A 15,769-nucleotide genomic window follows, 5' to 3' on the forward strand; every position below is an offset into this window, starting at 1 on the left:
TTAACAAACAGATCACCGACCATTTCAAATCCCACCGTACCTTCTCCGCTATGCAATCTGGTTTCTGAGCTGGTCATGGGTGCACCTCAGCCACGCTTAAGGTCCTAAACGATATCATAACCGCCAACAATAAAAGATAGTACTGTGCATCTGTCTTCATTGACCTGGCCAAGGCTCTCGACTCTGTCAATCACCACATTCTTATCGGCAGACTCAACAGCCTTGGTTTCTCAAATGACTGCCTCGCCTGGTTCACCTGCTACTTCTCAGATAGAGTTCAGTGTGTCAAATCGGAGGGCCAGTTGTCCGGACCTCTGGCAGTCTCTATGGGGGTGCCACAGGGTTCAATTCTCGGGCTGACTCTTTTCTCTGTATATATCAATGATGTCGCTCTTGCTGCTGGTGATTCTCTGATCCCCCTCTATGCAGACGACACCATTCTGTATACTTCTGGCCCCTCTTTGGACACTGTGTTAACAAACCTCCAGACGGTTGCCATACAACGCTCCTTCCGTGGCCTCCAACTGCTCTTAAATGCAAGTAAAACTAAATACATGCTCTTCAACCGATCGCTGCCCGCAGCCGCCCGTCTAGCGTCACTACACTGCACGGTTCTGACTTAGAATATGTGGACAACTACAAATACCTAGGTGTCTGGTTAGACTGTAAACTCTCCTTCCAGACTCACATTAAGCATCTCCAATCCAAAATGAAATCTGGAATCGGCTTCCTATTTTACAACAAAGCCTCCTTCACTCATGCTGCCAAACATACCCTCGTGAAACTGACCATCCTACCGATCCTCGACTTCGGCGATGTCATTTACAAAATAGCCTCCAACACTCTACTCAGTAAATTGTGAGTGCCATCCGTTTTGTCACCAAAGCCCCGTATACTACCCACCACTGCGACCTGTATGCTCTCATTGGCTGGCCCTCGCTTTATATTCATCGCCAAACCCACTGGCTCCAGGTCATCTATAAGTCTTTGCTAGGTAAAGCCCCGCCTTGTCTCAGCTCACTGGTCACCATAGCAACACCCACCTTTAGCGCGCTTTCCAGCAGGTATATTTCACTGGTCATCCCCAAAGCCAACTCCTCATTTGGCCACCTTTCCTTACAGTTCTCTGCTGCCAATGACTGGAATGAATTGCAAAAATCACTGAAGCTGTAGACTTATGTCTCCCTCACTAGCTTTAAGCATCACCTGTCAGAACAGCTTACCGTTCACTGCACCTGCACACAGCCCATCTGTAAATAGCCCACCCAACTACCTCATCCCCATATTGTTATTCATTTTCTTTGCTCCTTTGCACCCCAGTATCTCTACTTGCACATCATCTTCTGCACATCTATCACTCCAGTGTTAATACTAAATTGTAATTATTTCGCCACTATGGCCTATTTATTGCCTCACCTCCCTAATCTTACTACATTTGCACACACTGTATATTGTTAGGGGTGTGTACGGAGGCGAAGTCAGGTGCAGGAGATCAGTGTAGTAAACAGAGTGTAGTAAACAGGCGCACTTTAATTCCGGTCCAAAAACGACAGCACATAAAAACATAAACGTGCCAAAAACACGGAACATAACAAAAGTATAGCGCCTGAACAATATCCACATAACAATAAACAATTACACACAAAGACATGGAGGGGAAACAGAGGACTAAATACATGCAGTTGATTATGGAATGAAAACCAGGTGTATATGGAACAAAACAAAACAAATGGATATATGAAAAATGGAGCGGCGATGGCTAGAAAGTCGGTGACGTCGATCGCCGCATGCCACCCGAACAAGGAGAGGAGCTGACTTCAGCTGAAGTCGTGACATATATAGATTTTTCTATTGTGTTATTGACTGTACGTTTGTTTATCCCATTTGTAACTATGTGTTGTTTGTGTCGCACTGCTTTGCTTTATCTTGGCCAGGTCGCAGTTGTAAATGAGGACTTGTTCTCAACTGGCCTACCTGGTTAAATACAGGTGAAATAAATAAATAAAATAAACAAAACGGTGCTTGCATGTCACACATGGCTAGTCGAATGCCAAACTCTTCATTGAGACAATGCTGCAACATCAATCCATGGGCGAGTCAGTGCCACATTTGTGCTAAAATCTTAATACTTATCGTTAATGCCTTCTTTGGTGTGCTTTTCCATGCACAAGCACCTTTTTTTCAACTCCTATCAATAAAAAATGTGTATTAAGTCCCACAAACGTTTTACTGTGCGTGAAGTTTCAAATGCATTTTATCTTTACTAAATGTGTATTGTCATAAGTATTTTAACAATTTTTAACACAAAACATTTGAGGGAATCTGATTTTGTTAGTACCCAACTCGCAGCTCAGACATTTCATTCAGGATAAATGGAGTTAGCCCTGAGTTAGCCTACCACAGAGCTGCTTAGTTCTGAAGGATTCGTTGCCATAGAAATTTTGGTGGCTAAAGGGTGAGCCACTTTCGTGGTGCCGGTTATGCCGAGTTGAACTCAAGAGTTGACCAAAGTTGATTTACCTCACTAAGTCCTCAAACCAGGTACATAGTATAGGGCTCATTACTTAGAAGGCCTGATTCGATGGTCAGGGCCGTTTCTAAACCTCCTAGTCCTAAACCACATCTACTGACCTATAGTATATATGGAGACCGTTACGTGCCAAAATGTCAGTGAAGACTTGCCAGCTGGTCAACGCATGCTCTGAGTACGTGTCCTGGAAATCCGTCTGGCCCCACGGCCTTGTGAATGTTAATCTGTTTTAAGGTCTTACATCGGCTATGGAGAACGTGATTATTGGTGTCGTAAAAACGTTAGCTAACGGGTTAGCAGCTTTTTGATTAGCGGTTTACGGTCCCTAGTTATTGGCCACCTTACTATTTTGTTAAATTAAAATATATATCCTATTAATTTTGTTAAAAAAAGACAGCAACCTTGTCTCTAAGGTTTTACTAGATACTTGACTAACCTTTCGGTAAAAACTTTTTTTACTTGCCCTTTTTACTTGCCCGTCAACTTTCCATTTCTTAGCCCAGTACGCCTTACTGTGGACTCTTAAAATGGTTCTTCACCAACATCTTTTTCAGTGTTGCAACCAAATAATGTCTCATATTTTTTTTTACAGATTAATCTTGTTTTGAGAAAGTAGATAACAGTTTAATACTCAAATATAAATGAGTATGAATAATTTACATCAAATAAAACTTACATTTCAGTGATGTGCATTAACATAAACAAGTAAGGTATAAAAAGATGGCGCCAAAGAACATGGCCCCACTTCTTAAACCCTTCCACCACATAGCGCATGTCCTTGCAACGCTGGTACGGGTAGCTGAATATTCTGGCAAATTCTGATTTGTTTACCAGGAGTGGCCAAAATGGCTGAGGTCTCCAGCTACCTTGGAGAGGGCCTTTAAAGGGCCAAAGTATGCCACGACCAGTGGCTGCAGAACCTGCGTGCAATGTGGTGGAAGAGAAATATTAGACATCACGCACCAGCTGTTATTGACAAATAGACACACACCACCACCCCTCGTCTTACCAGACGTAAGCTGCTCTGTCCTGCCGATGCACTGAAAACCCAGCCAACTGTATATTATCCATGTCGCCGTTAAGCCACGACTCGGTGAAACATAAGATATTACAGTTTTTAATGTCACGTTGGTAGGATAGTCTCCAACGGAGATCATCCAGTCAATTCTCCAGTGATTGCATGTTGGCCAATAGAATAGATGGTAAAGGAGGGTTACCAACTCGCTGACAAATTCTCACAAGGCACCCCGATCTCCGCCCGTGTATTTCCGTCTTTTCTTCACGCAATTGACGGGGATTTGGGCCTGGTTCGTCCAGTTTGAGGTAATCACTGTTCTGATATCCAGACGATATTTTAGGTCATAAGAGACAGTAGAAGCAACATTATGGACAAAATAAGTTACGAACAATGCGAAGAAACACACAAAAAAACAGTTGGTTAGGAGCCTGTAAAACGGCAGCCATCCCCTCTGGCGCCATTATCCTTTTTACTCCAATAACCTATCTTAAACTACATTAATTGTAATGAAAATCGGTGGTCAGCTAGCCAGAAGGGTGTATTTAGTCACAAAAATTACTGTTGTTTTCCAGTCCATTTAAATGTTAAGCTTGAGGTGAATTAGTCTTCATTAGTTTTCCCCTTCTGCAGTTAGGGGAAAATTAGCTACAGCATTTATACTATAGAAAACTGTAAATACTATAGTCATTTTTACATTTACATTTACGTCATTTAGCAGACGCTCTTATCCAGAGCGACATACAAATTGGTACATTCACCTTATGATATCCAGTGGAACAACCACTTTACAATAGTACATCTATATATTTTTGGGGGGGAGGGGGGTTAGAAGGATTACTATATCCTATCCCAGGTATTCCTTAAAGAGGTGGGGTTTCAGGTGTCTACGGAAGGTGGTGATTGACTCCGCTGTCCTGGCGTCGTGAGGGAGCTTGTTCCACCATTGGGGTGCCAGAGCAGCGAACAGTTTTGACTGGGCTGAGCGGGAACTGTGCTTCCTCAGAGGTAGGGGGGCCAGCAGGCCAGAGGTGGATGAACGCAGTGCCCTTGTTTGGGTGTAGGGCCTAATCAGAGCCTGAAGGTACGGAGGTGCCGTTCCTCTCACAGCTCCGTAGGCAAGCACCATGGTCTTGTAGCAGATGCGAGCTTCAACTGGAAGCCAGTGGAGTGTGTGGAGGAGCGGGGTGACGTGAAAGAACTTGGGAAGGTTGAACACCAGACGGGCTGCGGCGTTCTGGATGAGTTGTAGGGGTTTAATGGAACAGGCAGGGAGCCCCGCCAACAGGGAGTTGCAGTAATCCAGACGGGAGATGACAAGTGCCTGGATTAGGACCTGCGCCGCTTCCTGTGTAAGGCAGGGTCGTACTCTGCGAATGTTGTATAGCATGAACCTACAGGATCGGGTCACCGCCTTGATGTTAGCGGAGAACGACAGGGTGTTGTCCAGGGTCACGCTGAGGCTCTTAGCACTCTGGGAGGAGGACACAATGGAGTTGTCCACCGTGATGGCGAGATCATGGAAAGGGCAGTCCTTCCCCGGGAGGAAGAGCAGCTCCGTCTTGCCGAGGTTCAGCTTGAGGTGGTGATCCGTCATCCACACTGATATGTCTGCCAGACATGCAGATATGCGATTCGCCACCTGGTTATCAGAAGGGGGAAAGGAGAAGATTAATTGTGTGTCGTCTGCGTAGCAATGATAGGAGAGACCATGTGAGGATATGACAGAGCCAAGTGACTTGGTGTATAGCGAGAATAGGAGAGGGCCTAGAACTGAGCCCTGGGGGACACCAGTGGTGAGAGCACGTGGTGCGGAGATGGATTCTCGCCACGCCACCTGGTAGGAGCGACCTATCAGGTAGGACGCAATCCAAGAGTGAGCCGCGCCGGAGATAACCAACTCGGAGAGGGTGTGCGTTTTGTTGCCGATCTTACTTTGCTACCTGACGGTTTTTTACTTTTTCATTACCGTATATATTTTTACTTTTTCCCTCACTCAACTTTTTTCATTCAACTTTTTCACCCCGGAGGTTTTATCTGGACATGGTTCGTCAGGACTTCAAACAGCCGAAGCTAAGTAACATTAACATGATGCCTTCTAATTGCAGTCGTACTTATAATATACAGGAGAACGATCGCCTTACGGCAAGGATAGCTGTGCTGCAAGCCCAGCTTCAGACGCAATCGTTAGGCAAGGGTAATTTCAATGTAGGAAAGGATGAAACAGCGTCTGTGCCACCAGTAAGTACAGATAGTAACGTTAGTATAAACCCCCTCGCACGGTCCCCGCAGCCGGACAACTTTCTCATGGCTTCTGGAGGGAAACGCTGTAGGAATGCTCAACCGGTGTCGCTTATTCAGCCGACAGAAACTTTCAACCGGTTCTCCCCATTAAGCGAGTCGGAGTCGGAGGCCGAGACTTCTCTGGTCTCTACTCCTCCCGTTGTGGGGTCTGAGATGCCGACGGATCCCACCATTAGCTCTGACAAATTGAAAACCCTAGTCATTGGCGACTCCATTACCCGCAGTATTAGACTTAAAACTAATCATCCAGCGATCATACACTGTTTACCAGGGGGCAGGGCTACCGACGTTAAGGCTAATCTAAAGACGGTGCTGGCTAAAGCTAAAACTGGCGAGTGTAGAGAGTATAGAGATATTGTTATCCACGTCGGCACCAACGATGTTAGGATGAAACAGTTAGAGGTCACCAAGCGCAACATAGCTTCAGCGTGTAAATCAGCTAGAAAGATGTGTCGGCATCGATTAATTGTCTCTGGCCCCCTCCCAGTTAGGGGGAGTGATGAGCTCTACAGCAGAGTCTCACAACTCAATCGCTGGTTGAAAACTGTTTTCTGCACCTCCAAAAAGATAGAATTTGTAGATAATTGGCCCTCTTTCTGGGACTCACCCACAAACAGGACCAAGCCTGGCCTGTTGAGGAGTGACGGACTCCATCCTAGCTGGAGGGGTGCTCTCATCTTATCTACGAACATAGACAGGGCTCTAACTCCTCTAGCTCCACAATGAAATAGGGTGCAGGCCAGGCAGCAGGCTGTTAGCCAGCCTGCCAGCTTAGTGGAGTCTGCCACTAGCACAGTCAGCGTAGTCAGCTCAGCTTTCCCCATTGAGACCGTGTCTGTGCCTCGATCTAGGTTGGGCAAAATTAAAAATGGCGGTGTTCGCTTTAGCAATCTCACTAGTATAAAGACCTCCTCCATTCCTGCCATTTTTGAAAGAGATTGTGATACCTCACATCTCAAAATTGGGTTACTTAATGTTAGATCCCTCACTTCCAAGGCAGTTATAGTCAATGAACTAATCACTGATCATAATCTTGATGTGATTGGCCTGACTGAAACATGGCTTAAGCCTGATGAATTTACTGTGTTAAATGAGGCCTCACCCCCTGGTTACACTAGTGACCATACCCCCCGTGCATCCGGCAAAGGCGGAGGTGTTGCTAACATTTACGATAGCAAATTTCAATTTACAAAAAAAAAAACAATGACGTTTTCGTCTTTTGAGCTTCTAGTCATGAAATCTATGCAGCCTACTCACTCACTTTTTATAGCTACTGTTTACAGGCCTCCTGTGCCATATGCAGTGTTCCTCACTGAGTTCCCTGAATTCCTATCGGATCTTGTAGTCATAGCAGATAATATTCAAATTTTTGGTGACTTTAACATTCACATGCAAAAGTCCACAGACCCACTCCAAAAGGCTTTCGGAGCCATCATCGACTCAGTGGGTTTTGTCTAACATGTCTCTGGACCTACTCACTGCCACAGTCATACTCTGGACCTAGTTTTGTCCCATGGAATAAATGTTGTGGATCTTAATGTTTTTCCTCATAATCCTGGACTATCGGACCACCATTTTATTACGTTTGCAATCGCAACAAATAATCTGCTCAGACCCCAACCAAGGAGCATTAAAAGTCGTGCTATAAATTCTCAGACAACCCAAAGGACCCTTGATGCCCTTCCAGACTGCCTCTGCCTACCCAAGGACGTCAGAGGACAAAAATCAGTTAACCACCTAACCGAGGAACTCAATTTAACCTTGCGCAATACCCTAGATGCAGTTGCACCCCTAAAAACGAAAAACATCTGTCATAAGAAACTAGCTCCCTGGTATACAGAAAATACACGAGCTCTGAAGCAAGCTTCCAGAAAATTGGAACGGAAATGGCGCCACACCAAACTGGAAGTCTTCCGACTAGCTTAGAAAGACAGTACCGTGCAGTATCGAAGAGCCCTCACTGCTGCTCGATCATCCTATTTTTCCAACTTAATTGAGGAAAATAAGAACAATCCGAAATTTCTTTTTGATACTGTCGCAAAGCTAACTAAAAAGCAGCCTTCGCAAATGGAGGATGGCTTTCACTTCAGCAGTAATACATTTATGAACTTCTTTGAGGAAAAGATCATGATCATTAGAAAGCAAATTACAGACTCCTCTTTAAATCTGGGTATTCCTCCAAAGCTCCATTGTCCTGAGTCTACACAACTCTGCCAGGACCTAGGATCAAGGGAGATACTAAAGTGTTTTAGTACTATATCTCTTGACACAATGATGAAAATAATCATGGCCTCCAAACCCTCAAGCTGCATACTGGACCCTATTCCAACTAAACTACTGAAAGAGCTGCTTCCTGTGCTTGGCCCTCCTATGTTGAACATAATAAACGGCTCTCTATCCACCGGATGTGTACCAAGCTCACTAAAAGTGGCAGTAATAAAGCCTCTCTTGAAAAAGCCGAATCTTGATCCAGAAATTATAAAAAACTATCGGCCTATATCGAATCTTCCATTCCTCTCAAAAAAAATTGAAAAAGCTGTTGCACAGCAACTCACTGCCTTCCTGAAGACAAACAATGTATACGAAACGCTTCAGTCTGGTTTTAGACCCCATCATAGCACTGAGACTGCACTTGTGAAGGTGGTAAATGACCTTTTAATGACGTCAGACCGAGTCTCTGCATCTGTCCTCGTGCTCCTAGATCTTAGTGCCGCTTTTGATACCATCGATCACCACATACTTTTGGAGAGATTGGAAACCCAAATTGGTCTACATGGACAAGTTCTGGCCTGGTTTAGATCTTATCTGTCGGAAAGATATCAGTTTGTCTCTGTGAATGGTTTGTCCTCTGACAAATCAATTGTAAATTTCGGTGTTCCTCAAGGTTCCGTTTTAGGACCACTATTGTTTTCACTATATATTTTACCTCTTGGGGATGTCATTCGAAAACATAATGTTAAATGTCACTGCTATGCGGACGACACACAGCTGTACATTTCAATGAAACATGGTGAAGCCCCAAAATTGCCCTCGCTAGAAGCCTGTGTTTCAGACATAAAGAAGTGGATGGCTGCAAACTTTCTACTTTTAAACTCGGACAAAACAGAGATGCTTGTTCTAGGTCCCAAGAAACAAAGAGATCTTCTGTTGAATCTGACAATTAATCTGGATGGTTGTACAGTCGTCTCAAATAAAACTGTGAAGGACCTCGGCGTTACTCTGGACCCTGATCTCTCTTTTGAAGAACATATCAAGACTGTTTCAAGGACAGCTTTTTTCCATCTACGTAACATTGCAAAAATCAGAAACTTTCTGTCCAAAAATGACGCAGAAAAATTTATCCATGCTTTTGTTACTTCTAGGCTGGACTACTGCAATGCTCTACTTTCCGGCTACCCGGATAAAGCACTAAATAAACTTCAGTTAGTGCTAAATACGGCTGCTAGAATCCTGACTAGAACCAAAAAATTTGATCATATTACTCCAGTGCTAGCCTCCCCACACTGGCTTCCTGTTAAGGCAAGGGCTGATTTCAAGGTTTTACTGCTAACCTACAAAGCATTACATGGGCTTGCTCCTACCTATCTTTCCGATTTGGTCCTGCCGTACATACCTACACGTACGCTACGGTCACAAGACGCAGGCCTCCTAATTGTCCCTAGAATTTCTAAGCAAACGGCTGGAGGTAGGGCTTTCTCCTACAGAGCTCCATTTTTATGGAATGGTCTGCCTACCAATGTGAGAGACGCAGACTCAGTCTCAACCTTTAAGTCTTTACTGAAGACTTATCTCTTCAGTAGGTCCTATGATTAAGTATAGTCTGGCCCAGGAGTGTGAAGGTGAACGGAAAGGCTGGAGCAACGAACCGCCCTTGCTGTCTCTGCCTTGCCGGTTCCCCTCTTTCCACTGGGATTCTCTGCCTCTAACCCTTTTACAGGGGCTGAGTCACTGGCTTACTGGTGTTCTTCCATGCCGTCCATGGGAGGGGTGCGTCACTTGAGTGGGTTGAGTCACTGACGTGGTCTTCCTGTCTGGGTTGGCGCCCCCCCTTGGGTTGTGTCATGGCGGAGATCATTGTGGGCTATACTCGGCCTTGTCTTAGGACGGTAAGTTGGTGGTTGGAGACATCCCTCTAGTGGTGTGGGGGCTGTGCTTTGGCAAAGTGGGTGGGGTTATATCCTGCCTGTTTGGCCCTATCCGGGGGTATCATCGGATGGGGCCACAGTGTCTTCTGATCCCTCCTGTCTCAGCCTCCAGTATTTATGCTGCAGTAGTTTATGTGTCGGGTGGCTAGGGTCAGTCTGTTACATCTGGAGTATTTCTCTTGTCTTATCCGGTGTCCTGTGTGAATTTAAATATGCTCTCTCTAATTCTCTCTTTCTCTCTTTCTGTCTTTCTCTCGGAGGACCTGAGCCCTAGGACCATACCTCAGGACTACCTGGTATGATGACTCCTTGCTGTCCCCAGTCCACCTGGCCGTGCTGCTGCTCCAGTTTCAACTGTTCTGCCTGCGGCTATGGAACCCTGACCTGTTCACCGGACGTGCTTGTTGCACCCTCGACAACTACTATGATTATTATTATTTGACCATGCTGGTCATTTATGAACATTTTAACATTTTAACATCTTGACCATGTTCTGTTATAATATCCACCCTGCACAGCCAGAAGAGGACTGGCCACCCCTCATAGCCTGGTTCCTCTCTAGGGTTCTTCCTATGTTTTGGGCCTTTCTAGGGAGTTTTTCCTAGGGAGTTTTTCCTAGCCACCGTGCTTCTTTCACATGCTTTGCTTGCTGTTTGGGGTTTTAGGCTGGGTGTCTGTACAGCACTTTGAGATATCAGCTGATGTACGAAGGGCTATATAAATAAATTTGATTTGATTTGATTTGGAGAGGAGGATCTGATGGTTCACAGTATCAAAGGCAGCAGATAGGTCTAGAAGGATGAGAGCAGAGGAGAGAGAGTTAGCTTTAGCAGTGCGGAGAGCCTCCGTGACACAGAGAAGAGCAGTCTCAGTTGAATGACCAGCCTTGAAACCTGACTGATTTGGATCGAGAAGGTCATTCTGAGAGAGATAGCAGGAGAGCTGGCCAAGGACGGCACATTCAAGAGTTTTGGAGAGAAAAGAAAGAAGGGATACTGGTCTGTAGTTGTTGACATCGGAGGGATCGAGTGTAGGTTTTTTGAGAAGGGGTGCAACTCTCGCTCTCTTGAAGACGGAAGGGACGTAGCCAGCAGTCAAGGATGAGTTGATGAGCGAGGTGAGGTAAGGGAGAAGGTCTCCGGAAATGGTCTGGAGGGGATAGGGTCAAGCGGGCAGGTTGTTGGGCGGCCGGCCGTCACAAGATGCAAGATTTCATCTGGAGAGAGAGGGGAGAAAGATGTCAAAGCATAGGGTAGGGCAATGTGAGCAGGACCAGCGGTGTCGTTTGACTTAACAAACGAGGATCGGATGTCGTCGACCTTCTTTTCAAAATGGTTGACGAAGTCATCCGCAGAGAGGGAAGAGGGGGGGGGGAGGGGGAGGAGGATTCAGGAGGGAGGAGATGGTGGCAAAGAGCTTCCTAGGGTTAGAGGCAGATGCTTGGAAGTTAGAGTGGTAGAAAGTGGCTTTAGCAGCAGAAACAGAGGAGGAAAATGTAGAGAGGAGGGAGTGAAAAGATGCCAGGTCTGCAGGGAGGCTAGTTTTCCTCCATTTCCGCTCGGCTGCCCGGAGCCCTGTTCTGTGAGCTCGCAATGAGTTGTCAAGCCATGGAGCAGGAGGGGAGGACCGAGCCAGTCGGGAGGATAGGGGACATAGAGAGTCAAAGGATGCACAAAGGGAGGAGAGGAGGGTTGAGGAGGAAGAATCAGGAGATTGGTTGGAGAAGGATTGATCAGAGGGAAGAGATGATAGGATGGAAGAGGAGAGAGTAGCAGGAGAGAGAGCGAAGGTTGCGATGGCGCAATACCATCTGAGTAGGGGCAGAGTGAGTAGTGTTGGAGGAGAGCGAGAGGGAAAAGGATACAAGGTAGTGATCGGAGACTTGGAGGGGAGTTGCAGTGAGATTAGTAGAAGAACAGCATCTAGTAAAGATGAGGTCAAGCATATTGCCTGCCTTGTGAGTAGGGGGGGACGGTGAGAGGGTGAGGTCAAAAGAGGAGAGGAGTGGAAAGAAGGAGGCAGAGAGAAATGAGTCAACGTAGGGAGGTTAAAGTCACCCAGAACTGTGAGGGGTGAGCCATCCTCAGGAAAGGAACTTATCAAGGCGTCAAGCTCATTGATGAACTCTCCAAGGGAACCTGGAGGGCGATAAATGGTAAGGATGTTAAGCTTGAATGGGCTAGTGATTGTGCCAGCATGGAATTCAAAGGAGGAGATAGACAGATGGGTCAGGGGAGAAGGACAACAGTAAATACTACAGTATTCTTTGGTTCGCAAAAACACTGCAGTGAATGCTACAATAAAGTCTGCAAAAACACTACAGTGAATTCTATAGTATTTAAACCATAATATACTGTGGTATTTTTTCATGTGTGCAATTAAAAAAAAAGTATTTAATGACCTGACACTTGCACTTGTGTAACGGTTGTCATTTGTGGTTGAAGGAGAAGTGGACCAAAACGCAGCGTGGTAAGTGTTCATGATATTTATTACCAAGAAACACTCAAACAAGAAATAACCAAAAAAAAAAAAAAAACGAAAGCGAACAGTTCCGTCAGGCACAGAATGCTAAACAGAAAATAACTACCCACAAAACACAGGTGGGAAAAGGCTGCCTAAGTATGATTCCCAATCAGAGACAACGATAGACAGCTGCCTCTGATTGGGAACCCTACTCGGTCAAAACAAAGAAATATACAATATAGAATGCCCACCCCACATCACACCCTAACCTAACCAAATAGAGGAATAAAACGTCTCTCGAAGGCCAGGGTGTGACAACTTGACTTTTTCCCTCATACTAGTTCGTGGCTGAGAGCTCATTTATTGAGGAAAAATGTACTTACTATGACTGTAATATCATCAATCAATCAAATGTATTTATAAACCCTTTTTACATCAGCCGATGTCACAAAGTGCTGTATAGAAACCCAGCCTAAAACCCCAAACAGCAAGCAATGCAGATGTAGAATCACGGTGGCTAGGGAAAACTCCCTAGAAAGCCCGGAACCTACAAGAAACCTAGAGGGGCACCAGGCTCTGAGGGATGGCCAGTCCTCTTCTGGTTGTGCCGGGTGGAGATAATAACAGTACATGGCCAAGATTTTCAAACGTTCATAGATGACCAGCAGGGTCAGATAATAATCACAGTGGTTGTAGAGGGTACAACAGGTCAGCACCTCAGGAGTAAATTTCAGTTGGCTTTTCATAGCTGATCATTCAGAGTTAGAGACAGCAGGTGCGGTAGAGAGAGAGTCCAAAACAGCAGGTACTGGACAAGGTAGCACGTCCAGTGAACAGGTCAGGGTTCCATAGCCACAGGCAGACCAGTTGAACCTGGAGCAGCAGCATGACCAGGTGGACTGGGTACAGCAAGTAGTCATCAGGCCAGGAAGTACTGAGGCATGATCCTAGGGCTTAGGTCCTCCGAAAGAAAGAGAGAGAGGAGAACGAGAAAAGAAGAGAGAGAATTTGAGGGAGCATACTTAAATTCACACAAGACACCGGATAAGACAGGAGAAATACTCCAGATATAACAGACTGACCCCGCGACACACAAACTATTGCAGCATAAATACTGGAGCTGAGACAGGAGGGGTCAGGAGACACTGTGGCAGGGCCAAACAGGCAGGATATAACCCCACCCACTTTGCCAAAGCACAGCCCCCACACTAGAGGGATATCTTCAACCACCAACTTACTAAACTGAGACAAGGCCGAGTATAGCCCACGAAGATCTCCCCAACGGCACGAACCCGAGGGGGGCGCCAACCCGGACAGGAAGATCACGACAGTGACTCAACCCACTTAAGTGATGCACCCCTCCTAGGGACGGCATGGAAGAGCACCAGTAAGCCAGTGATTCAGCCCCTGTAATAGGGTTAGAGGCAGAGAATCCCAGTGGAGAGAGGGGAACCGGCCAGGCAGAGACAGCAAGGGCGGTTCATCGCTCCAGTGCCTTTCCGTTCACCTTCACACCCCTGGGCCAGACTACAGTAAATTCATCATGCTTAAGCCATGTTTCAATCAGGCCAATCACATCATGATTATGATCAGTGATTAGTTCATTGACTATAACTGCCTTGGAAGTGAGGGATCTAACAATAAGTAGCCCTATTTTGAGATGTGAGATATCACAATCTCTTTCAATAATGACAGGAATGGAGGAGGTCTTCATTCCAGTGAGATTGCTAATGCGAACACCGCCATGTTAAGTTTTGCCCAACCTAGACACGGTCTCAATGGGGATTGCTAAACTGACTACACTGACTGTGCTAGTGGCAGACCCCACTAAGCTGGCAGGGTGGCTAACAGCCTTCTGCCTGGCCTGCACCCTACCGCATTGTGAAGCTAGAGGAGTTAGAGCCCTGTCTATGTTCATAGATAAGATGAGAGTACCCCTCCAGCTAGGGCTGTTAAGGCAAGGGCTGATTTCAAGGTTTTACTGCTAACCTACAAAGCATTACATGGGCTTGCTCCTACCTATCTTTCCGATTTGGTCCTGCCGTACATACCTACACGTACGCTACGGTCACAAGACGCAGGCCTCCTAATTGTCCCTAGAATTTCTAAGCAAATGGCTGGAGGTAGGGCTTTCTCCTATAGAGCTCCATTTTTATGGAATGGTCTGCCTACCAATGTGAGAGACGCAGACTCAGTCTCAACCTTTAAGTCTTTACTGAAGACTTATCTCTTCAGTAGGTCCTATGATTAAGTATAGTCTGGCCCAGGAGTGTGAAGGTGAACGGAAAGGCTGGAGCAACGAACCGCCCTTGCTGTCTCTGCCTTGCCGGTTCCCCTCTTTCCACTGGGATTCTCTGCCTCTAACCCTTTTACAGGGGCTGAGTCACTGGCCTACTGGTGTTCTTCGATGCCGTCCATGGGAGGGGTGCGTCACTTGAGTGGGTTGAGTCACTGACGTGGTCTTCCTGTCTGGGTTGGCGCCCCCCCCCTTGGGTTGTGCCATGGCGGAGATCGTTGTGGGCTATACTCGGCCTTGTCTTAGGACGGTAAGTTGGTGGTTGGAGACATCCCTCTAGTGGTGTGGGGGCTGTGCTTTGGCAAAGTGGGTGGGGTTATATCCTGCCTGTTTGGCCCTGTCCGGGGGTATCATCGGATGGGGCCACAGTGTCTTCTGATCCCTCCTGTCTCAGCCTCCAGTATTTATGCTGCAGTAGTTTATGTGTCGGGTGGCTAGGGTCAGTCTGTTACATCTGGAGTATTTCTCTTGTCTTATCCGGTGTCCTGTGTGAATTTAAATATGCTCTCTCTAATTCTCTCTTTCTCTCTTTCTGTCTTTCTCTCGGAGGACCTGAGCCCTAGGACCATGCCTCAGGACTACCTGGTATGATGACTCCTTGCTGTCCCCAGTCCACCTGGCCGTGCTGCTGCTCCAGTTTCAACTGTTCTGCCTGCGGCTATGGAACCCTGACCTGTTCACCGGACGTGCTTGTTGCACCCTCGACAACTACTACGATTATTATTATTTGACCATGCTGGTCATTTATGAACATTTTAACATTTTAACATTTTGACCATGTTCTGTTATAATATCCACCCTGCACAGCCAGAAGAGGACTGGCCACCCCTCATAGCCTGGTTCCTCTCTAGGTTTCTTCCTAGGTTTTTGGCCTTTCTAGGGAGTTTTTCCTAGGGAGTTTTTCCTAGCCACCGTGCTTCTTTCACATGCTTTGCTTGCTGTTTGGGGTTTTAGGCTGGGTTTCTGTACAGCACTTTGAGAATATCAGCTGATGTACGAAGGGCTATATAAAAATA

This window comes from Salmo salar, chromosome 01 (assembly GCF_965601325.2).
Source record: "Salmo salar chromosome 01, fSalSal1, whole genome shotgun sequence".
Lineage (NCBI taxonomy): Eukaryota > Metazoa > Chordata > Actinopteri > Salmoniformes > Salmonidae > Salmo > Salmo salar.